This window comes from Pseudophryne corroboree, assembly GCF_028390025.1.
Source record: "Pseudophryne corroboree isolate aPseCor3 chromosome 3 unlocalized genomic scaffold, aPseCor3.hap2 SUPER_3_unloc_86, whole genome shotgun sequence".
NCBI classification, from domain to species: Eukaryota; Metazoa; Chordata; class Amphibia; order Anura; family Myobatrachidae; genus Pseudophryne; species Pseudophryne corroboree.
The window spans coordinates 250,067-275,553 of record NW_026967581.1 but is presented as its reverse complement, the minus strand read 5'-3'; positions in this window follow the sequence as shown (position 1 = coordinate 275,553).

Here is a 25,487-nt window from a genome sequence, read left to right as displayed (position 1 = left end):
GGGCCTCAAATTGGGGTCCATTAAGGTCCAGATCTCGGCTCTGTTGATTTTCTTCCAGAAAGAACTGGCTTCACTGCCTGAAGTACAGACATTTGTTAAGGGAGTTCTGCATATTCAGCCTCCTTTTGTGCCCCCAGTGGCACCTTGGGATCTCAATGTGGTTTTGGAGTTCCTAAAATCGCATTGGTTTGAGTCACTTAAGACTGTGGATTTGAAATATCTCACGTGGAAAGTGGTTATGCTGTTGGCTCTGGCTTCGGCCAGGCGTGTGTCAGAATTGGCAGCTTTGTCCTGTAAAAGCCCTTATCTGATTTTCCATATGGATAGGGCAGAATTGAGGACTTGTCCTCAGTTCCTCCCGAAGGTGGTATCAGCTTTTCACTTGAACCAACCTATTGTGGTGCCTGCGGCTACTAGGGACTTGGAGGGTTCCAAGTTACTGGATGTAGTCGGGGCCCTGAAAATGTATGTTTCCAGGACGGCTGGAGTCAGGAAAACTGACTCGCAGTTTATTCTATATGCACCCAACAAGCTGGGTGCACCTGCTTCTAAGCAAACTATCGCGCGCTGGATTTGTAGCACTATTCAGCTGGCGCATTCAGCCTAAATCTGTAAAAGCCCATTCCACAAGGAAGGTGGGCTCTTCTTGGGCGGCTGCCCGAGGGGTCTCGGCTTTACAACTTTGCCGAGCTGCTACTTGGTCAGGGGCAAACACGTTTGCAAAATTCTATAAATTTGATACCCTGGCTGAGGAGGACCTAGAGTTCTCTCATTCGGTGCTGCAGAGTCATCCGCACTCTCCCGCCCGTTTGGGAGCTTTGGTATAATCCCCATGGTCCTTACGGAGTCCCCAGCATCCACTAGGACGTTAGAGAAAATAAGATTTTACTCACCGGTAACTAACATTACATCTGCACTAACATTTTTTGAGACAGGAGCCATTAGAAGAAAACAGACACAGGATGGAAAAAAGAAAATAACAGAGAAAAAGGTGACCGAGCCGAGAATGCAAAGAAGAGAAGGAAAGGATGTGTGAAAAGAACAGATATATTCAAATATGCAAACCCGAGACAAATGACAAATAGATTCTCATCTCATTTCGCAGAAGAAATATGGGTCTTGTATGCCTCAGAGGTCTTCTATTCTATCCAAGGCAGCCATATAGCAATAAACTCAGACCGTCTATCCGCAGCACTCAGTAATATATCTTCCATATTCATATAATAATCCAGTCTGGAGAACCAGGTATGCCACGTAGGAGGATTGGAGGACATCCACAGAGTGGGAATTACTGCCCGGGCGGCATTGCCAAGGTGTCGTAGTAGAGATGACTTATAGGTAGAGAGTGGGGTAGTGGAATGGATCAACAACCAAATGGCCGAGTCAGATGGGACAGGAGCATGAAGGATAGCACTGAAAATGGAAATTACATCACCCCAAAAAGTTTTAATAAGGGGACAGGTCCACCAGATGTGTAACAAAGAGCCTAAATCTTTATGACATCTCCAACAGGCAGGTGAGATAGATGGAGAAATGGCGTGTAGGAGGATAGGGTGTCTGTACCATCTCATCAGAATCTTATATTGCGTTTCTCTTACCTGTATGCATATGGAACTCCCATGGGCTTTAAGAAAAATAGAGTCCCATTCCCTGTCTGAGAGTGAGATGTTCAGATCTCTTTCCCATTTCTGGGTGAAAGGAGGAGGGGCCAAGGAGTCAGATGCATACAGGAGTCTATACAAGGTGGACACCGTGTGTACGGGGTTCTGGGGCGCAACACACATCCTTTCAAATGGAGTCAGCTCCCGGGATGCTTGCCGGTATATATTATCCATATATAGGAAGTGTCGAACCTGTAAGAACTTCCAGAAATCAGCCTGCGGGATCTCCCATTTTGCTGGAATATCTGAAAATTGCTTAACCCCAGATGGTTCAACTAGCTGACCTACTCTGAAAAGTCCCTCCAGCGCCCAGTTTTGGTAATAGACAAGGGAGAGGCCAGGTGGGAAAGCCGGGTTACTCAAAAAGGAAGTTAGGGGGCCAAAGACCGAGGAGAGGGACGGTCGACGTCTTATCCCTCTCCAAAAGGAGAGCGTAGGAGAAATAGTAGGGTGGGGTTGCGGAAGTTTGGGTAAGGTCGGGAGCTAAGGGAAAATTTCAGGGTATAGATTAACATATAGGCCTTCCAAGACCACCCATTGTTTAACCTCCCGACTCCTGGTCCAGTCCAAGACCCTATTCAAGAGGATTGCATTGTAATAGTTTTTAATATCTGGGAGTTGAAATCCACCTTTTTTAGGCGGGCGAGTCAGGACTGATCTATCAATTCTGGGCCTCTTACGGCGCCAAATAAATTGTTGGATCAAGGATCTTACGGTCTGGAACCAGGAATCTGGGATTCGGATTGGTAAAGTCTGGAGGAGATAGAGCAATTTGGGTAATGTGTTCATCTTTACAACATTAATTCTGGCTAGCCATGAAAGATTATGGTGTTGCCATCTGCAGTAGTCATTTCTAATGGCTTGGAGAATAGGGTAGAAGTTCAGGGACAGCAGATGCAATAAATCGCTGGGAAGCTGGACTCCTAGGTACGTGATGTGGGAATCTCTCCATATAAATGGGAAAGTGGATTTCAAAAAAGTTAAAATCGTATGAGGTGTTGAAATATGAAGGGCATAGGATTTGGATGTGTTGACTTTAAATCCGGAAAGTGAACGAAAGATGTCCAATTCACACATGAGGTGAGGGAGTGAGTGGGTGGGTTGTGTGACGACTGTCAGCAGATCGTCTGCAAACATAGCAAGTTTGTATTCCATGTCACCTACTTGAAGCCCTTTAATGCAATCATTCGCTCTAATAGCCCTATCCAAGGCTTCGATACAAAGAACGAAAATCAGGGGGGACAAGGGACAGCCCTGTCTCGTTCCATTACTTAAAGTAAAGTTGTCAGAAAGAATCCCATTAACCCGCACTCGAGCCAATGGCCGTGTATAGAGGGATAATATCCTGTGGAGGGCTTGTGGACCCAACCCAATGTGCTCCAGTACCGCCCTCATAAAGTCCCAATTGACTCTGTCAAAGGCCTTTTCGGCGTCTGTAGACAGCAACACAGTAGGTGTCCTACTGTTAGAGGCCTGATGTATAAGGTTGAGGATCTTTGTCGTATTATCTTTTGCTTCACGGCCCGGGACAAAGCCCACCTGATCACTGTGAATAAGTGAGAAACTTGTTCAAGCTTAAGATTATCTGTCCAATCTGGCTGATTGGAAAGAAAATCTGGCAATGGCTGGGAGCAAATGACAATCAACAATTTGCTCCCAAAATCAAGAAAATGAACAAAAACAGTTCAGATAAATTGGTTTAATGAAACAAACTTAACCAATTTGTCTTAAAGTCCATTTTTGTCTGTTTTCCAATGTTTGAGAGCAAATAGTCAATTGCCATTTGCTCCCAGACATTGCCAGATTGTCTTTCCAATCAGACAGATAATCTTTTAGTGTGTAGGGCCCTTAAGAGCCATCAATTTCGCAAAAAGTTTGAGATCCACATTAAGCAAAGAAATGGGCCTGTAACTGGAACACACTGAGGGGTCCGTCCCTTGTTTAGGAATCACAGTAATTTGAGCCTCCAGGGACTGACGTGAGAAATGTGTATCAGCTGAGATGGAGTTAAAGGCCTGTAATTATCTAGGGGCGAGAGTCTCTTTAAACGTCTTATAACGTCTTATAATAAATGGCGGTAAAACCGCCCAGGCCCGGACTTTTACGTAAGGGCGTGGAGGAGATAACTTGTTCAACCTCAGTTAAGGTAAAGGGTGCTTCCAGGGAGTCACAGTCAGAGAGTGACAACTGAGGGAGCGCCACTTTAGCTAAGTATTTCCTGGATCTCAACATATTAGAAAGGGAATCGTGGGTCGGAGAGGGATCACCTAGATTATATAAGGTGTTATAATAATTTTTAAAGCACGCTGCTATCTCCGGTGTCTTAAAGCATACGGAGCCCACGCTATTTTTCATAGAGGGGATAAGAGGCCATTCTCTGGGATCTAAGTGCCTGTGCTAACAAGCGTCCTGGCTCATTTCCTCACTTATAGTATTTGCTGTTACATTTACGCAGAGAGGCCTGGGTTTTGTTATTGAGGATTTTCCGGAGGTGCGTCCGGGCTTCGAACAGATCCACCAAATCGGAGGGAGACAGGGAGGATTTATGGCGGGCCTCCAAAGAATGGATTTTATGCAACAATGCGGTGGTTAAGGCCAGTCTATTTTTCTTCACAAAAGAGCCTAATTGGATCAATTTACCCCGTATAGCACATTTGTGGGCCTCCCAGACCGTAATTTTGGATAATTCCCCTGTATCGTTACAGATAATGCCTTATCTAGTTCAGATTTGCAATACTCATCATATAGGAGGGATTCATTAAAGCGCCAGGTCCAAGGGCCGGGGGATCGGGAGGGGACTGAGAGAGACAAGAATACCGGGGCATGGTCTGACCAAGTAATGGAGCCAATGGAGGCGTCCACTATTAAGGGGAGGAGTTTATGGCTCAGAAACAAGTAGTCTAGATGTGAGTAAACCTGATGTGGGTGCGAGAAGAATGAGAAGTCTCTGTCAGCGGTGTGTGTGACCCTCCAAGAGTCAGCAAGTTGAAATTCGTGGAAGACCTTCCTAACCTGTCTATGTTTTCGTTCAGAGAATTTAGGGGCTGGCGGGGAGGTGTCAATGGAGGGGTCCATGGATCAGTTTAAGTCGCCTCCCAAAACAACAATACCTGTCATGAGGGCTTCAAGCCGGGGAAGTTGGGAACGGAAAAAGGACAGTTGGCCCTGATTTGGAGCATAGAGGGCTATGAGAGTGTACGCCTGAGAAAATATATTGCATTGGACCACCAACAATCTCCCAGGAACTAATTTATGGACTGAGACATCAGTCACTTGTAGGGCTTTAGAAAAAAGTATAGCGACCCCCTTGGATTTACTTTCGGGGTTGTTGGAGTAGTAAACGAGCGGGAATCTATGATTTACTAAAGAGGGCCTGTGGGCAGAGATCTTAAAGTGTGTCTCCTGTATCAGAGCCACATCTACTCCGTCCGACCGCAGTGTCCGAAATAAATGGGACCTCTTCTCAGGGATGTTAAGACCTTTGGCGTTGATAGAGGCAAATTTAAGTGTACCTGGGGCAGACATCAAATCGTATCACAGTACAGGATAGCAGGAGACTCGGACAGGTCACTAAAGAAAGTGAGAGACAATACAGAAGAGAAAGAAAGGAAAAAGAGCAGGTCACGGAGAATAGGAACATCAGGAACAAAGAAACACCTGCAATGGGAGAGCTGGTAAGTATGTATACCAGCAACCCCATAGGGCACAATGGCCGTGTGCGGGACCGGGGCAAGGGAGTCACCCCCTCAGGCACTATATATACTATGAACATTTTAAGAAAAAGAACGAAAAAACAAAAGCAAAACATTAGTATTAACCGGCAGTAACAACTAACTGTCTACTAGTATAGTCTCAATACTAAGCTCCAGGTTTGAAGGTGAAGCCGGGGAGAACACGGTGAAACGGGGCAGAAGTGGCACGAGGCCACATAGGATGTGTCTCACCCGGCATGCCACAGCCGGAACATTCAACCCTCCTGCAGAAAACAAGAAGATCCAGTTTGCAGGGCAGTAACAATGTCGTCAGGTAGCAGAGGAGTCCTGGCACACGGGGAGGGTTTTGGAAGCTTTCTTCTGAGAGCTACGTACAACTTGCCATGACGCTCCAGTCCCCGCAGGTTGAGGCGGGTGCAGATCCGGGAGGATGAAGTCCCAATCCGGAATCTTCGGGGGTGGGAGACCGAGACCGGAGCAGAAAGTGGGGAGGTTGGAGGGAGTATGTAGGGTGTGTAACTTTCCCGAAGCGGAGACCTGTAGACTGAAAGGGAAACCCCATCGGTATTTCAGTTGTCGTTTACGGAGTTCCTCCGTAAGGGGATGGAGGGTCTCTCTTTGTTGAAGCGTATGCCAGGAGAGGTCCTGGAAGATGGAAATTGGGTTGCCATTAAAGTCCAGGCCATTCAGGCGGCGCACTCATAATTTCCTCTTTCTGAGAGTAGTAATGCAATCGACATATGACGTCCCGAGGTCGGTCGGAGGAGAGCCCTCTCGGTTTGAGGGCACGGTGAGCCCTGTCAAAGATAATGGCATTAGCTGGGTCCTTACCCAGAACTGTGTTGAATATTTTCGTCAGGGCATCTACTCGGCCTGTCTGGGGGACATCTTCGGGAATACCTCTCACCCGGACATTGTTTCTCCTACCTCTATTGTCCAAATCCAACACACGGGTCTGCATCGACCGGATTTCATCTCATTGAGCTTTGATAACATCCGTTAGGGACCCCATAAAGACATCAGCGGAGTCACGATGGTCCTCCAGTGCTGTTACCCTATCCGAGAGCTGCGAGATATCATGTTTGATAGATGCCAACTCTCTACGCATGGTGTCTTGGAGGTCCTGCTTAGTTGGAAGCATTTTCATAAACTTCAAGATGTCTTGAAGAGCAGTATCACTGTGAGCGTGGGGGGCGGGTTGCTCCATCGCTAAAGGGGAGGCAGGAGAGGCGGAATGACAGGAAGAGGGGCTTGAGGGAGAGAGAGCTCCAGAAAGCGTTGCGGGAGTGGGTTGTAGGAATGATCTCATTCCCGGCTGGGTCACGGTCTCCCTAGATTGCGTAGTATTACTTTTCTTTTTTCCAGATCTGACCATGCTGAGAGGACAGATGATTAAACGATAGCATGTGATAGCGAGACTATATGCACGGTGCTGCTCAATACGCTGTGAAGTGCCTACAGCATGGTGACTCCCAGTGGAATAGCACTAGCACGCCATTAATCAGATTTCAGCCATTATGGTAATAAGCACACAGTGGGCATCGGTTTCCGCATCCCCGGAAAGGAGAGGACGGGTGCTGCATATCCGTGTCACCGGCTCCCAGTAGGTGACCCGAGGCACTTTGCAAATTCTGTCAGACCGGTATAAGGGCAGTAGAGTCACAGATATAAGTCCAAGTATATGGGAGAGCCACTAGGGGGAGCTCCAACCCAATACATACACCTCATAAGGCAAATCCACTGTGTAATAGGAGCAGGACCAGCAGTAAATATTAAATGCACAGAAACAGTTCCAGATTCACTGGTGCAAAATATGAGAAAGAAAAAAGCCCTCCAATAGCCCTTCCCCAAGCTGTGGAGCAAAAGGGAAAGGGGGCAGCAGCAGCAGTGGGGTCAGTGAAAAAGGCTCACCCAGTCAGCGGCTCGGCTCCAAGCTGCAGCAGGGTCCTCCAACTGCAGAGGAAAGATGGCCATCCAGAGTGGATTCTGAGGAGGGCAGCTGTAGCTGGCCGTGTTTCCCACGTCTCCGCACACCTCAGGAGTAGGCAGGCCACGGGAACAGTCGGGGATGACCCCAGGATCGAGCGCAGGGACCCTTTGCCGGGTGCCATCGCGGCGTCACGTGCCGCGTCCAGAGATCAGAGCTGGGGCCACCGCCGCTGGGCAAGGCCATCCAGACAGGACGAGGGGGCGGTGGACGGCAGCAGCCACTGCAGAAGACGGTCCCTCAGTGGCTGTGGAAGCGGTAAGCTGCGGAAAGACGTCCGGGGTGGGAGAGGCGCATAAGCCCACCGCGGGCGTCTCCAGCGGGATAGATGGGAAAATTGAGTCCCCGGCCCCCAGGTAGAGAACAGACCGCAACCTGCAGAGGGGTAGGAGACCCCCCTCCGGCTCCGCGAACCCGGCTCCCGGGGTAGGGGAAGTATGCAGGCACCAAGTGGGGCGGATATGGGTGCAGGATGTTGGGCTGGAGCTACTTTAAAGGGGTCTGCAAGGCTGCTTTGGTGGGAGCTCACCCAAAGCCTGTGTGCTCTCGATGGCAGCCAAGCCACGCCCCCCCACCCCCATTTTTTAATTAGTGGTAACTCCCTGTCACCTTCAGAAAATCAAAAAGAGGGGGACAATCAATATATAAGGAATACATAAGGAACAATAATTAAAATAAAGGAATAAGGGACAATAAATAAAAATATAAATAAATGGATAGGATAAGGATAAATTTAGTACAAAAACAGGGACTCAACAATAAAATGCAGTAATGGACAAAGGAAGACAATCAGTTATACAGCACAGTGGGAAAAGCTAATAGGGAAAGTTAATACTTATCTGCTCCCTGCTCCACTGATCTGTGCACAGAAGTTGTTCTCCCCGGCTGCAGGCTCCCTTCCCCACCGGCTGCTGGCTCCCTCCGACCGCTGCTTCCTCCTGGCTGCTGGCTCTTCCTGGCTGCTGGCTTCCCCCTTGCTGCCGGCTTCTGGCTCCCTCAGGCCGCTGCTTCCTCCTGGCTGCTGGCTCTCCCCGGCCGTTGTCTGCTGGCTTCCCCCTTGCTGACGGCTTCTGGCTCCCCTGGCTTGCGGCTCTAGCACCTTGCCGCTCCATCCTTGTGTGCGCCCTTGTGTGTGCGTGCCCAATGTCACTTTCAGTTCCAGTCGCTCAATGCTCTTTCTCAGTAATAGAGTTCTCCTACATACTTGAAATGTATTTGTAGTTGATTATGTGCTCATATTGCTTATTATACTAATGTATAACCTGTGACTGCTGAATTTACTATAATTCTAAGTTTTTTCTGTCTATTCCGATCTTCAATGCTTGTACAAAGCAGGGTAGGGTTGGATTTTATGTCCCTTTAACAAAATTTAAAGTGATTACAGCACAAATTGTGTAGTACACTGTGCAAGTGTGTGATTATTTATCATGTCTAAGAGTGGCAAGGGTGAGGAAAATACACTCACAGCAGCACCAATATTCATCATGTTTGTCAAAGCAGAGTTAACCAATCAGGATCTGGTTCAGAAAAATTGTTTTAGCTTTCATCAAAGTCTCTTGAAAAATCCAAGGAGGACACAGATGCAAGTTGAACCACCATGGGCTACCTTTGTACAGACATTATCCAGTATAGCTCAGTGGATAATTCCAACTTCTGTACCAGGGATAGGTTACACTATTAACCCTTACATGCAGCATTCCACCTGAGGTTTATCACATCCAGCAGTGGAAGCAGCAGCCTCTCAACAAAAACAGGCTGAAAGAACAGTGGTAAGTAAATCACATAGACATGAAACAACATCTTCACAGTCTACACATGCTTCAGATGAGGATTCGTTGGAGAATGAAGACTCATTACACTCCATTTCTGCATACGAAGCTGAGGAGGAAGGTCTCAGCTCAGTGGACATACCTGAGTTAATTAAGGCAATGAAAGCCATTCTATCCTTACAAGAATCAACAGTCTGTGTTAAAATCCAAGTCACCTGTGTTTAAATGTCCCAAAACAGTCAGTACTGAGTTTCCTAGGTCATAACAGCTGAAGGAAATTATGGAAGAGGCTTGGGATACTCCCAGTAAGAAATTTAGAATTTCAAGGGAATGGAATTTCAATTATCCTCTACCCCTACAACCACTTTCTGCAACATCACAATGGGATCCCAAAGGGCCTTCAGGCCTTTGGTATGAGATACTTTGAGACGAATATTCGAGGTGGGGGATATAGATGGCAATCTCCTTAGGTTTGAGAGCCAAATTATATTCCTAATGGGATGTCAACATCCAAGAGGTCTGAATGAAAACAACAGTTACTTACCTTTTTTGTAAGATTGAACGTACATCAGGAGAAAACGTGATCCTGTTGTATACCATTATGAGATCTAGTGTGTATCCAGGAGTTTTCCCTTTTGAGTAAATGATTACCTGCTGGATACGTCCACCTACTCACAAGTTCAAGTGATGATCCCCTGGGATTTGAGAGATCAAATGTAAAAGACAGCTACCTATCTTTTTTATAATTGGGGAACTATGATTCTGAATATACCATCATATGACTTATTGTTTTTTTTGTCTTTCTAGGATTCTCTCTCTTGAGAAATTGATTACTTACTTGTTGTGTCCATATATATACATGGACTCAGTTGAGGGTATTTTGAGATCACATTCATTATTATATATTAATAGACATATGTCTATTTCATATATATTTAGGGGATGATTTGTACTTATAAATCCATTGTAGGGGCTAGATTCCTGTACATGTGTCCCACATTTTATGCATATTATCAATACCTGTATTGCTAACTTCAGATTTGATCCATATAGCAGGAGTATATAGTAACATATTAATTATTAGATGTGGTGTTTTAGGGAAGAGCCCTGGATATACTTTAACATAGAATTTATTCACCTATGCAGGGAATACATGAGTATGTAACCTATTTGAGGCTAGCATTCAAATAAGTCCACACAGACCATTAGGCATTGGGTAGTAGACACTTTGAGATGAACATCTGAGGTGGGGACACAGATGGAGATCTTCTCAGGTTTGAGGGTCAATGGCATCCTTAATGGGATACCAGTATCCAAAAGGGCTAAAGGAAAATAAGTTACTTACCTTATTTTTGAAGATTGAACATACATTAGGTAAAAATTTGATTTTGATGCATACCATCATGTGACCCATTGTGTACCCAGAATTCTCCCTTCTGAGCAATAGACTACTTACCTGTTACACTCATTTATTCACAAATCCAAGTGATGATGCCCTGAGATTTAAGAGATAAAATATAACAATAGCCACTTACCTTTCAATGATGGGGAATTAAGATCTCGATGCACACCATGATACATTTTATTAATCAATAGCTCTCATGGGATTCCCTCATTTGAGAAATTGATCACTTACCCGATGTGCCCAAACATTTATGGATTCAATCATCTACCAGGATTCAACGTTTTAGACACATGACATGTGTGAGACAATCAGTGCTGCAGAAGTAAATAGGAGCCTTGGAGAGGACGATGTGATGCGCGATCACATGCTCACACACCCGTCCGCGATTGGCTTTCCTTTCCTTTATAGTCATTCTAGGTAGAGCAATCGGGTTTGTCCCGACGAAGCTGGTGTGAAACGTGCACGTCGAGTGGCATTTCAAAGCAGCATTGATATGCCTGCTTAATTCACTGTGAAAAATGTTTACATTTAATCTAATGATGTAAAGAATTGTGTAACAATACGACCAGAAATATCCAAATGAATGACAACCAATCTAGTTTATCTATGGTGTCACGATCCGGGTATCTGGACGCCATTACTTACCCTTCAGATGCCTCCTAAGGCTGGCTCAGCGTTCCAGGACCGGATCCCGCTGTTCCTGAGTTTCCACATGCAGAATGTCAGAGTGGTGATTTCATCAGCCGCGGCCTCCGCTGTGCCCGCGTGGTTAAATGTGCGCTTGTCAGTCTGGCATCTCCCGTCTCCTGTGGCCGGCGTCGCCATTACTGTTTCAATTCTCACATGGATTACAAACCAAACTTCCCTCCAAGTGTCTGCATGGGCGCAGCCATCTTGGATTTTGTCTTCTGATCATTTCCACCAATCTGCTGTCTGTATTGTTGATTTGCATAATTGCCTAGCCAACCCCTTCCTTGCTGCAGGTATAAGTAAGCTGTGCCTGAGCAAGGAAGGCGTCAGTGCTTTGGTTGTCTAACCTAGTTCCAGTTTGTCTCTCTCCTGTGGTTGTCTTCCAGGTTCCAGCTCCTGTCTCCAGACTTCTGCTATAGAGACCCGCACCAGCATTCCATCTGCGGTGTAGCCTGACTCTCCGATCCATTCTGGACTCGCCTGTTTCCAGCTACAACAATCACCTGCTTCCAGCCCAGCTTCCAGCAGTATACAGCTTCTCTTAAAGGGCCGGTGTCCTTTTCTGCAGTTTACCACTCTCCACCGGTATTATTATTTCACCGCTCTCAAACAATCACCTGCTTCCAGCCCAGCTTCCAGCAGTGTACAGCTTCTCTTAAAGGGCCGGTGTCCTTTCTGCAGTTTACCACTCTCCACCGGTATTATTATTTCACCGCTCTCAAACTCCAAACTTCATTATCAATCACATGCTTCCAGCCCAGCTTCCAGCAGTGTACAGCTTCTCTTAAAGGGCCGGTGTCCTTTTCTGCAGTTTACCACTCTCCACCGGTATTATTATTTCACCGCTCTCAAACTCCAAACTTCATTATTATTTCATCGCTCTCAAGTCAATCACCTGCTTCCAGCCCAGCTTCCAGCAGTGTACAGCTTCTCTTAAAGGGCCGGTGTCCTTTCTGCAGTTTACCACTCTCCACCGGTATTATTATTTCATCGCTCTCAAGTTCGTTTATTATTTAACTGGTCCCAGCCAGTATCCACTCTGTACCAACAACAGTCTGGTTCCAGCCAGTATCCACAGCAGCCGTTTTATCTTCAGCAGCCCAGCCTTTCCTGGAACACCAGCTGGTACGATCCTGGGTTCTCTCCATTGCTACAGTCAGGCCTGGTAAGGACTTTCCAACTAGAAGACTATAAGAACTGTCTCACACTACCAGTGCCTGTGGCCCTTGCCACCCTGTAGTACCCAGGAATTGTATTTATCCTCTGTTGACTTTTATGTTTCCTTTTACTGCTGCTGTGTTACGGAGTTTGTCATAATAAACATCATTGACTTTTATCCTGGTTGTCGTGGTCACGCCTTCGGGCAGTTATTCTACATGTTACTTACATGTCTAGGGGTCTGATACAACCTCCCAGGTTCCGTTACATCTCAGCCCCTACAACTGAGGCTGCCTCCCGTCAGCTCAGGCCCTCAGTTGTGACATATGGGATGTAAAGTGAGACAATACTTGAAGATTGGTTAGCACATACGCACCTCAGGTTATCCGCGATATATAGTAAACTTCATGTGGTGGAACTAGCACAGCACAGCATATCTGTGATTTAATGGCTCCTTGAGAACATTTCCTATGATAGGCTTTCTCAGAAATACGGAGTCTCACATATGAGTGTAATTGAATCAATGTAATACGTGATATCAGGGCTGTAGCTAGATGTGTGCGGAGGGGGCACCACACATAGCGCTGCAGGGTAGGGGGTGCTGTTGGTGGCACTTGTCAATTATCTACTTTAATTACTTTCACTTGCAGCTTCCCCTCTTTTTGAAGCCCAGCATCTCCTGACTGCACCTGTCTCCTACCTTGTCGCCTTCTGTCGCTAATACCTAAACAACATTCATAAACTCAACTTCAGATTTCTTTGTTATTCAGTCACACTATCCTTTATTACATTTCAAAATGCTGACATACCCGGAATTCAAACCCACTGCCTGTGGCACTGCAGTCAGTTTATTCATTGAGCTATCTGCTCTTGCATAGAAAGGTAGATAATTCTAAGCTAGAGAATTCTATTTGAAGCTTACCTTGTACTTTGTGAAAAAATGATCAGCATTGCGGCTGAGCAGATCTATGTAGTGTGTGGCTGCAAGAGATTGCATGTGTGGCTGCACACTACATAGAACTGCTCAATTGCAATGCTGATTATGTTTTTATAATCTTACAGTAGCTTCGTATAGTGTACATAGTTTTTATGCAGGATCAAAAAGCTCAATGAGTAGGGTGTTTTATTCAAATTCAACAGGTTATAGGTTTGAATCCTGGGTATGGCAGTATATTGAAATGTGTTAATTAATAAAGGGTATTGTAACTAAATAACAACAAGCTTTCTCTGTCTATTATATATATAATGTGGAAAGGCTGTCATAGCATTGTCATGCCCCTTTCCAACGAGTCATGCGCCTTATGTCCCAATTGGAAAAATGTAAAGGGGGGGCACCAATTCTCTCTCTGGCACAGAGCACCAAAAAGTCTAGTTACAGCTCTGCGTGATATACAGTAGCGGATCTTGCCACGGGCAAGCAGGACTTTTGCCCGGGGCGCCGCCTTCCGGAGGGCACCATCCCCATCTTCCGGAGGGCACCGTCGCCGTCCGGAGGGCGCCGCACCATGGCAAGATCCGCTGCTGATGTGCCGTCTGCCCCCCGCTGCCGCTGTCTCCCGCCGTGAAGGGAACTAGTTGCGTAGCGTCTAGTTTCCCTTCGTGGAGAGGACGTTTACTGTGCGGTGCGCGATGACGTCATCGCGCACCGCACAGCAATGGTCCTCTCCACGAAGGGAACTAGACACGAAGCTTCTAGTTTCCCTTCATGGAGAGGACCTTTGCTGTGCGGTGCGCAATGCCATCATCGCGCACCGCAAAAGTCTAGTTACAGCTCTGCGTGATATACAGTAGCGGATCTTGCCACGGGCAAGCAGGACTTTTGCCCGGGGCGCCGCCTTCCGGAGGGCACCATCCCCATCTTCCGGAGGGCACCGTCGCCGTCCGGAGGGCGCCGCACCATGGCAAGATCCGCTGCTGATGTGCCGTCTGCCCCCCGCTGCCGCTGTCTCCCGCCGTGAAGGGAACTAGTTGCGTAGCGTCTAGTTTCCCTTCGTGGAGAGGACGTTTACTGTGCGGTGCGCGATGACGTCATCGCGCACCGCACAGCAATGGTCCTCTCCACGAAGGGAACTAGACACGAAGCTTCTAGTTTCCCTTCATGGAGAGGACCTTTGCTGTGCGGTGCGCAATGCCATCATCGCGCACCGCACATCATTTCATCGGTGCTACTACTGTACAGGGGGTGTAAGTGACAACGCCCCCTGTATGAAGCCACGCCCCCATCGCCTGCCCACGGCGCACAATACCCTTGTGCCGGCCCTGGTGATATACCTGTGTTAGCTGGTCTATATGCATATTAATTGGCATGAGACCTAACCAATATATGTATTAGTGCCTCCTTCATTAATATTCCATATCACGGAATTTAATGACTATATAGTGTCAGAAATATAAGTAAGATCACATGTGATATAGCATGCCATAAGGACACATATCACATGGGGAAAACCATGCTCTCTCTATTTTAGTCAGTTAAAAAATATATATTATTTTAAAATATATATAAATAATACTTGTGGCTCCTAATAGACAAACCAGGTACATAATCCCTTCTAATATAAATAGATATGCTATTAGCAATAAAAACAAAACCAAAAAAACATGTTTTTAAATTTTTTATTAGATTCCGCCAGCAAAGTGAGGCGGAATGAAATTGACGAAATGACTGTCGAAAAGCACTGTTGTCGAATCGACATTCTTCAATTGAATATACTTTTGTCGAAAAGCCGCATTTTTACCACTGCAGACATATCGAATTTGACAACTGTCGAATTTCAAAAAGTCGAATCTGAAATGTCCGTTTTTTTGTCGAAAAGTACTGTATTGCATTGTCGAATTTAAAATGCCCCGTTTTTCGACATTTGTGGCAATTCGACCGCAATTACATATACCCCATCATTACAGTACTGCCAGCAGGAGAACTGCATAGCAACACTGTAACAAATGTGTTACACCGCAGCCTGCTCTCCCTCTGTGAAGGGAAGGATTTAAGCCGTATCAGCTACAATCAATGGCCCTCATTCCGAGTTGTTCGCTCAGATTTTTTCATCGCATCGCAGTGAGAATTCTCTTAGTGCGCATGCGCAATGTTCGCACTGCGACTGCGCCAAGTAACTTTACTATGAAGAAAGTAAGTTTACTCACGGCTTTTTCATCGCTCCGACGTTCGCATTGTGATTGACAGGAAATGGGTGTTACTGGGCGGAAACACGGCGTTTTAGGGGCGTGTGGCTGAAAACGCTACCGTTTCCGGAAAAAACGCAGGAGTGGCTGGAGAAACGGTGGGAGTGCCTGGACGAACGCTGGGTGTGTTTATGACGTCAGCCAGGAACGAAAAGCACTGAACTGATCGCACAGGCAGAGTAAGTCTGAAGCTACTCAGAAACTGCTAACTCGTTTGTAATCGCAATATTGCGCATACGTCGGTCGCAATTTTAAGAAGCTAAGATTCACTCCCAGTAGGCGTAGGCTTAGTGTGTGTAACTCTGCTACATTCGCCTTGCGAGCGATCAACTCGGAATGAGGGCCAATGTCAGAGTATGTAACAATTGGATAAGCAACAATGTATAAAGAAATCTTCTAGAGTGAGGTTCTTTTCAATCCACCTTTCAATAACAGGCTTTTACATGATATGTGCTTCTACTACTTCATTTATATTTAAACTATCTCACGATTTGAGTCATCCACAAATGAAATGATACGTTAAGAATTACTTATGAGCTGTTTATTTAAACAGTTCAGACAACCAATTAGGTTGAGAACCCCATAATGAGAAATGGTAATATACCCCAATATTAGGAGACTATAGATAACTCCTTGGCTGGATTAATCACTCAATACTGTAAAACACCATACATGAATGTGACTGTCACCCCTTGGTATATATAAAAAAATTACCACAGGTATACCACAAGAGACTAATGATATATTATAATCCAATTCTAAGGGAAGAGATAGATCAGTAAATGTAATATTGTGACACATCCCACAATATTCTATTGAACATAGAACTGCATAGGTGGTACTACTTGTGTCAATTCATATATTAAGTGTGGGATTGTGGGATCATTACTCAAGGGGTTTGGACTTACAGTACATTAATACGACTATAGCTTATATAACAATGATTACAGACATACTGTAAGGGATTTAGGACATATTGTGGGATCCGAATAACTTGCTCAATATTGTGATCTATCCCACAGTAATGTGTTGGACCTAGAATTGTATAGGTGGTATTACCTGAGATAGTTGATATACTACGATTGGGGATGATTAACATTAAAAGTTATATTTTATACAAATTAATAATTTTCTCTCTATTTTAGTGCGCCAACAAAGAGACAATCTTCTCTTTCTTACCTTTCCCTACACCATGAGCCATAATGGCTTAAGGAAAATAACATAAACATATAGTATGTTCCCCACACTGACCATGGCATATGAAGATATAATGACACTAGGAATATGTACAAAATGATGTTTTGATAAGATACTGATGAATATGTACTTGAGCAGAAGAAGAAATATATCACTTATCAATTGAGACATGCCTACCAAAAGTATCTATTTGTATCTCGTGGTTATAGAGCTAAAATACTATGATTTACAATTAATTTACTATAAAAAATTCCCTTACTGATATGCCTTTTGGCTTACTATATAGACTTGTGATAGACCTAGGAAGTTTTACTTTTATGGACTAGCTAAAAATATAAAGGCTACAAGCACCTCTATAGGACTCATTAATGAAGAACTGAGAGACATAAGAGAAGGTATGATTCAATATCCAGTAGCCATCCATTAGTTACTGCTCAGAGAAGGTAGCGGATGGGAACAATTTAAAGGAATGTGTTTTAATATCTCAGATAATTACAATCCCATTGAACAGAAGCTTAAATTACTACAAGATTTACAGGAACACATGAACCAATCGGCTGATTGGGATCTTTTTGGATGGATGGGAGCTAGTATTTCTAAGTGGCTATATCAAGTGTTACATTATGTCATGATGATAATTCTTATAATTCTCATACTCTATGTAAGCATCAAATGTCTGCCGGCCCTTGGTCGTCAGTGTGGCAAAATACTAAAAACCCAAAAACTAATCTTATGGTGATGACCCCGGTTACCTACACTGCGGTAGCCCACACATGATCACACTAACAGAAATATACACTTAATAGGTGCGTACATGCTTTTGCTTCATACACACACACACACACACACAGCAAGAAGAACCTCAACCTATAGCCAGGGTAAAGACACAATATGTTCTGTCGCTATCTCTTCCATTTCTCTTATCTATACAAGTTTTCGGGAGGGTTGAGGCTTTTCGCATCGATACTCAGTGGACTAGTGCCAGCGATTGTATCCAGAGAACGGGTTTTCCTTATTCTATCTCACATCTCACACTACTCCACTCATCACCAGACAAATAATTTACACATGGTGAGTATTTGATTTATTATATGATAGTTGTTTAGAGATTAAACAAAACAGTGGAATCTTGGAAGTTATATCAAATATCCTGTATTGTCTCATTAATTGTGCTGATTCTTGATATTCTAATGTTCCCTTAAACAGTGTCTTCTTTTAGTATAGAGTTACTATGCACAGAGTAATATTCTCCCACAACCCTTGAGCATCATTTGATTAGGTGTTTATGTGGCTAGTAGCAAGGCCTTTGTGTAGATAACGAGAGCTCAATGATATTGTATGAGTCTTTGTGGCAGAACAAGGACATATCATGGAATATCTGATGGACCTTCACTTTAGACAACACGTTATTATGAACAAGAATGACCTTTATGACAACGAAGCCTATTAGAGAACCTAATTGTTATGTATAGAAGATTCAAGATTCATGGACAAGTCTGCCATCTTATGGATAAAACCACTCTCTTTAATTAGCTAATCTGACCATATTTGGCATTTCCCCTTATTGTTCATCAACCAATGTATCTCCATGATTTAATCTATATGTACGCCTTGTTTGTAAATAAGCTCTGAATAATTGTATAATGTTATGGTATAAATAATGTAAAGTCAGTGTTCTAAAGACACAGGCTCATTGATGAATTATGTCTTGGTCCAGGCTCCTCTGTGCAGAATATTGGGTGTGGTTCCCTCTTTGGTAATAAATTCCATATGCTGAATATCATCACAACGGAGAACTCTCTATTATTATTATAATTCGGCTTTAACACCAGACTTGTTGTATTGGGACTGTTTACCATCTCCTTTTCCTTTTGTTTTCCCTTGAGACAGAAAGGGCTGAAAAGCCGGAATTTTAGGCTTGAATTTGTATGTGGAAGGAAACTACACTTTTTTGGAGTCTGCTTCTGACTCCAAGATACTGGTTAATTCTTTACCAAAAAGAATATCTCCAGTAAAAGGTGAAGACTCCAAAACATTTTTGGATTCTGAATCAGCTTTCCATGTACGTAGCCAAACCGCTCTGCGAGCAGCTACTGCTGAAGCCGATGCCTGAGAGGCAATATTACCCATATTCAAGGCAGCTTCTTCCAAAAACATTGCAGCCTGTTTGATATGTGCTACATGAGATTTTTGCTCTCTAGATGCAATTGAAAGATCCATTTCCAATGCATCAGCCCAGGCAGCCACTGCTTTTGCCAGCCAGGCTGAAGCTTTGATTGATCTTATGATTGCCCCAGACGGGGCAAAATATTTTTTTGCCAAAAACCATCAACTCTCCTATCCATGACACCATTTAATGATGTTGAAGGCAGAGGTAATGTGGATATTCCCACTAATAGAATTACATGCATATATGCTTTGGGGGCCACCTCCCTGTTTAAACAGTCCTCAGCCAGAAGAGGATAACTGGAATTCCATTTCCTTGGAATTCTAAATTTCTTACTGGGTGTAACCAAAGCCTCTTCTATAAATTTCCTTCAGCTGTCCTGACCCAGGAAACTCAGTCCTGACTGTTTTGGGACATTTAAACACAGGTGACTTGGATTTTAACACAGGCTCTGCTGATTATTCTAAGGATAGAATGGCTTTCATCGCATTAATTAACTCAGATACGTCCACTGAGCTGAGACCTTCCGCCTCAGCTTCGTATGCAGAACCAGAGTGTAATGAGTCTTCATTCTCCAACGAATCCTCATCTGAAGCATGTGTAGACTGTAAAGATATTGTTTCATGTCTATGTGATTTACTTACCACTGTCCTTTCAGCCTGTTTTTGTTGTGAGGCTGCTGCTTCCCCTGCTGGATGTGATAAACCCCAGGTGGAATGCTGCATGTAAGGGTTAGTAGTGTAACCTAACCCTGGTACAGAAGTTGGAATTATCCGCCTAGCTACACTGGATATTGTCTATAAAAAGGTAGCCCATGGGGGTTCAACTTGCACCTGTGTCCTCCTTGGATTTGTCAAGACTTTGATGAGAGCTAAAACTATGTTTCTGAACCAGATCCTGAGAGGTTAGCCCAGCTTTGACAAACATGATGAGTATTGGTGCTGCTGTGAGTGTATTTTCCTCACCCTTGCCGCTCTTAGACATGATAAATAATCAGACACTTGCACAGTGTACTACACAATTTGTGACTGTAATCACTTAAAATTTTGTTAAAGTGACATAAAATCCGACCCTACCTTGCTTTGCACAAGCATTGAAGATCGGAATAGTCAGAAAAAAACTGACAGAATTTTAGTAAATTCAGCAGTCACAGGTTATACATTAGTATAATCAGCAATATGAGCACATAATCAACTACAAATACATTTCAAGTATGTAGGAGAAACCTATTACTGATAGAGCATCAAGCGACTGGAACCGGAAGTGACATTGGGCGCGCACACACAAGGACGCACACGAGGATGGAGCGACAAGGTGCTAGAGCCGCGAGCCGGTGGAGCCAGAAGCCGGCAGCAAGGGGGAAGCCAGCGGCCGGGGAGAGACAATAGTCAGGAGGAAGCAGTGGCCGGAGGGAGCCAGCAGCTGGTGGGGAAGGGAGCCTGCAGCCGGGGAGAACAACTTCTGTGCAGAGATCAGTGGAGCAGATAAGTATTAACTTTCCATATTAGCTTTTCCCACTGTGTTGTATAACTGATTGTCTTCCTTTGTCCATTACTGCATTTTATTGTTGAGTCCCTGTATTTGTACTAAATTTATCCTTATCCTATCCATTTATTTATATATATTTGTTTTTATTTGTTTATTGTCCCTTATTCCTTTATTTTATTTATTTATTATTTATTTGTCAGTGAGACAGTGTCTCTGGCACAGCTGTGTAATCATGATGTGGGTGTGTGTGCTGAGTAGTGAGTACTGCTAGCAGCAAGTCTCACAGCTTAACTGCAGTGTAGCAGTGTGGTGGGGTGGGGGAAGGGGGTTGCTACACCAATGAGTCAAGGAATGGAGGAGTGGTTGGATGGTACTCACACAGCAGGTGGTGAAAAGCTTAAAAATGAGGAGTGGTTGGAAGGTGAAGGAACTAGTAGGTTCAGAAGGGATTAGTGAGGGTAAGGACTCTCAAAGGAAATTGGAGTGGGATCCCACAGGTACCAAACTGGGTAAAGAGCAGCTTTTAGGAAGGAAATAGGTGAGCCAGTCCCTGTGGTTGACCCTTCTCTGCCTCATGTGGGGTGGATCCTTGGACTCTCCATTGGGAGAGGAATCAGCAGCAGAAAGAAAGAAGTAATAATGCCACTGCATAGGTCATTGGTACGGCCTCAGCTTGGAGGGGGAGAGCAGGAGTATAATAGGGGCTGATGGCTCCTGATGTATGAGATACACCAGAGAGAGTGGGGAGGAGACTGGTCAGGTCTCTGGGCTGGTAACACACAGTGACATAATGTGAGAGGGAGAGCAGGAGTATAATAGGGGCTGATGGCTGCTGATATATGAGATACACCAGAGAGAGTGGGGAGGAGACTGGTCAGAACTCTGGGCTGGTAACACACAGTGACATGATGTGAGGGAGGAGCAGGAGTATAATAGGGGCTGATGGCTCCTGATGTATGAGATACACCAGAGAGTGTGGGGGAGGAGACTGGTCAGATCTCTGGGCTGGTAACACACAGTGACATAATGTGAAGGGGAGAGCAGGAGTATAATAGGGGCTGATGTCTCCTGATGTATGAGATACACCAGAGAGTGTGGGGAGGAGACTGGTCAGATCTCAGGGCTGGTAACACACAGTGACATGATGTGAGGGGGAGAGCAGGAGTATAATAGGGGCTGATGGCTCATGATGTATGAGATACACCAGAGAGTGTGGGGAGGAGACTGGTCAGATCTCAGGGCTGGTAACACACAGTGACATGATGTGAAGGGGAGAGCAGAAGTATAATAGGGGCTGATGTCTCCTGATGTATGAGATACACCAGAGAGTGTGGGGAGGAGACTGGTCAGATCTCTGGGCTGGTAACACACAGTGACATGATGTGAGGGGGGGAGCAGGAGTATAATAGGGGCTGATGGCTCCTGATGTATGAGATACACCAGAGAGTGTGGGGAGGAGACTGGTCAGATCTCTGGGCTGGTAACACAAAGTGACATGATGTGAGGGAGGAGCAGGAGTATAATAGGTGCTGATGGCTCCTGATGTATGAGATACACCAGAGAGTGTGGGGAGGAGACTGGTCAGATCTCTGGGCTGGTAACACACAGTGACATGATGTGAGGGGAGAGCAGGAGTATAATAGGGGCTGATGGCTCCTGATATATGAGATACACCAGAGAGTGTGGGGAGGAGACTGGTCAGATCTCTGGGCTGGTAACACACAGTGACATGATGTGAGGGGGAGAGCAGGAGTATAATAAGGGCTGATGGCTCCTGATGTATGAGATACACCAGAGAGAGTGGGGAGGAGACTGGTCAGATCTCTGGGCTGGTAACACACAGTGACATGATGTGAGGGGGAGAGCAGGAGTATAATAGGGGCAGATGGCTCCTGATGTATGATATACACCAGAGAGTGTGGGGAGGAGACTGGTCAGATCTCTGGGCTGGCAATACACAGTGACATGATGTGAGGGGGAGAGCAGGAGTATAATAGGGGCTGATGGCTCCTGATATATGAGATACACCAGAGAGAGTGGGGAGAAGACTGGTCAGATCTCTGGGCTGGTAACACACAGTGACATGATGTGAGGGGGAGAGCAGGAGTATAATAGGGGCTGATGGCTGCTGATGTATGAGATACATCAGAGAGTGTGGGGAGGAGACTGGTCAGATCTCTGGGCTGGTAACACACAGTGACATGATGTGAGGGGAGAGCAGGAGTATAATAGGGGCTGATGGCTCCTGATGTATGAGATACACCAGAGAGTGTGGGGAGGAGACTGGTCAGATCTCTGGGCTGGTAACACACAGTGACATGATGTGAGGGAGGAGCAGGAGTATAATAGGTGCTGATGGCTCCTGATGTATGAGATACACCAGAGAGTGTGGGGAGGAGACTGGTCAGATCTCTGGGCTGGTAACACACAGTGACATGATGTGAGGGGAGAGCAGGAGTATAATAGGGGCTGATGGCTCCTGATATATGAGATACACCAGAGAGTGTGGGGAGGAGACTGGTCAGATCTCTAGGATGGTAACACACAGTGACATGATGTGAGGGGGAGAGCAGGAGTATAATAGGGGCTGATGGCTCCTGATATATGAGATACACCAGAGAGAGTGGGGAGAAGACTGGTCAGATCTCTGGGCTGGTAACACACAGTGACATGATGTGAGGGGGAGAGCAGGAGTATAATAGGGGATGATGGCTGCTGATGTATGAGATACATCAGAGAGTGTGGGGAGGAGACTGGTCAGATCTCTGGGATGGTGACATACAGTGACATGATGTGAGGGGGAGAGCAGGAGTATAATAGGGGCTGATGGCTCCTGATGTATGAGATACACCAGAGAGTGTGGGGAGGAGACTGGTCAGATCTCTGGGCTGGTAACACACGGTGACATGATGTGAGGGGGAGAGCAGGAGTATAATAGGGGCTGATGGCTGCTGATGTATGAGATACACCAGAGAGAGTGGGGAGGAGACTGGTCAGAACTCTGGGCTGGTAACACACAGTGACATGATGTGAGGGGGAGAGCAGGAGTATAATAGGGGCTGATGGCTCCTGATGTATGAGATACACCAGAGAGTGTGGGGAGGAGACTGGTCAGATCTCTGGGCTGGTAAAACACAGTACATGATGTGAGGGGAGAGCAGAAGTATAATAGGGGCTGATGGCTCCTGATGTATGATATACACCAGAGAGTGTGGGGAGGAGACTGGTCAGATCTCTGGGATGGTAACACACAGTGACATGATGTGAGGGGGAGAGCAGAAGTATAATAGGGGCTGATGGCTCCTGATATATGAGATACACCAGAGAGTGTGGGGAGGAGACTGGTCAGATCTCTGGGATGGTAACACACAGTGACATGATGTGAGGGGGAGAGCAGGAGTATAATAGGGGCTGATGGCTGCTGATGTATGAGATACACCAGAGAGAGTGGGGAGGAGACTGGTCAGATCTCTGGGCTGGTAACACACAGTGACATGATGTGAGGGGAGAGCAGGAGTATAATAGGGGCTGATGGCTCTTGATGTATGAGATACACCAGAGAGTGTGGAGAGGAGATTGGTCAGATCTCTGGGCTGGTAACACACAGTGAAATGATGTGAGGGGAGAGCAGGAGTATAATAGGGGCTGATGGCTCCTGATGTATGAGATACACCAGAGAGAGTGGGGAGAAGGCTGGTCAGGTCTCTGGGCTGGTAACACACAGTGACATGATGTGAGCGGGAGAGCAGGAGTATAATAGGGGCTGATGGCTCCTGATGTACGAGATACACCAGAGAGTGTGGGGAGGAGACTGGTCAGATCTCTGGGCTGGTAAAACACAGTGACATGATGTGAGGGGAGAGCAGAATAATAGGGGCTGATGGCTCCTGATGTATGATATACACCAGAGAGTGTGGGGAGGAGACTGGTCAGATCTCTGGGATGGTAACACACAGTGACATGATGTGAGGGGGAGAGCAGGAGTATAATAGGGGCCGATGGCTCCTGATATATGAGATACACCAGAGAGAGTGGGGAGAAGACTGGCCAGATCTCTGGGCTGGTAACACACAGTGACATGATGTGAGGGAGGAGCAGGAGTATAATAGGTGCTGATGGCTCCTGATGTATGAGATACACCAGAGAGTGTGGGGAGGAGACTGGTCAGATCTCTGGGCTGGTAACACACAGTGACATGATGTGAGGGGAGAGCAGGAGTATAATAGGAGCTGATGGCTCCTGATGTATGAGATACACCAGAGAGTGTGGGGAGGAGACTGGTCAGATCTCTGGGCTGGTAACACACAGTGAAATGATGTGAGGGGAGAGCAGGAGTATAATAGGGGCTGATGGCTCCTGATATATGAGATACACCAGAGAGTGTGGGGAGAAGACTGGTCAGATCTCTGGGCTGGTAACACACAGTGACATGATGTGAGGGGGAGAGCAGGAGTATAATAGGGGCTGATGGCTGCTGATGTATGAGATACACCAGAGAGTGTGGGGAGGAGACTGGTCAGATCTCTGGGATGGTGACATACAGTGACATGATGTGAGGGGGAGAGCAGGAGTATAATAGGGGCTGATGGCTCCTGATGTATGAGATACACCAGAGAGTGTGGGGAGGAGACTGGTCAGATCTCTGGGCTGGTAACACACGGTGACATGATGTGAGGGGGAGAGCAGGAGTATAATAGGGGCTGATGGCTGCTGATGTATGAGATACACCAGAGAGAGTGGGGAGGAGACTGGTCAGAACTCTGGGCTGGTAACACACAGTGACATGATGTGAGGGGGAGAGCAGGAGTATAATAGGGGCTGATGGCTCCTGATGTATGAGATACACCAGAGTGTGTGGGGAGGAGACTGGTCAGGTCTCTGGGCTGGTAACACACAGTGACATGATGTGAGGGGGAGAGCAGGAGTATAATAGGGGCTGATGGCTCCTGATGTATGAGATACACCAGAGAGAGTGGGGAGGAGACTGGTCAGAACTCTGGGCTGGTAACACACAGTGACATGATGTGAGGGGGAGAGCAGGAGTATAATAGGGGCTGATGGCTCCTGAT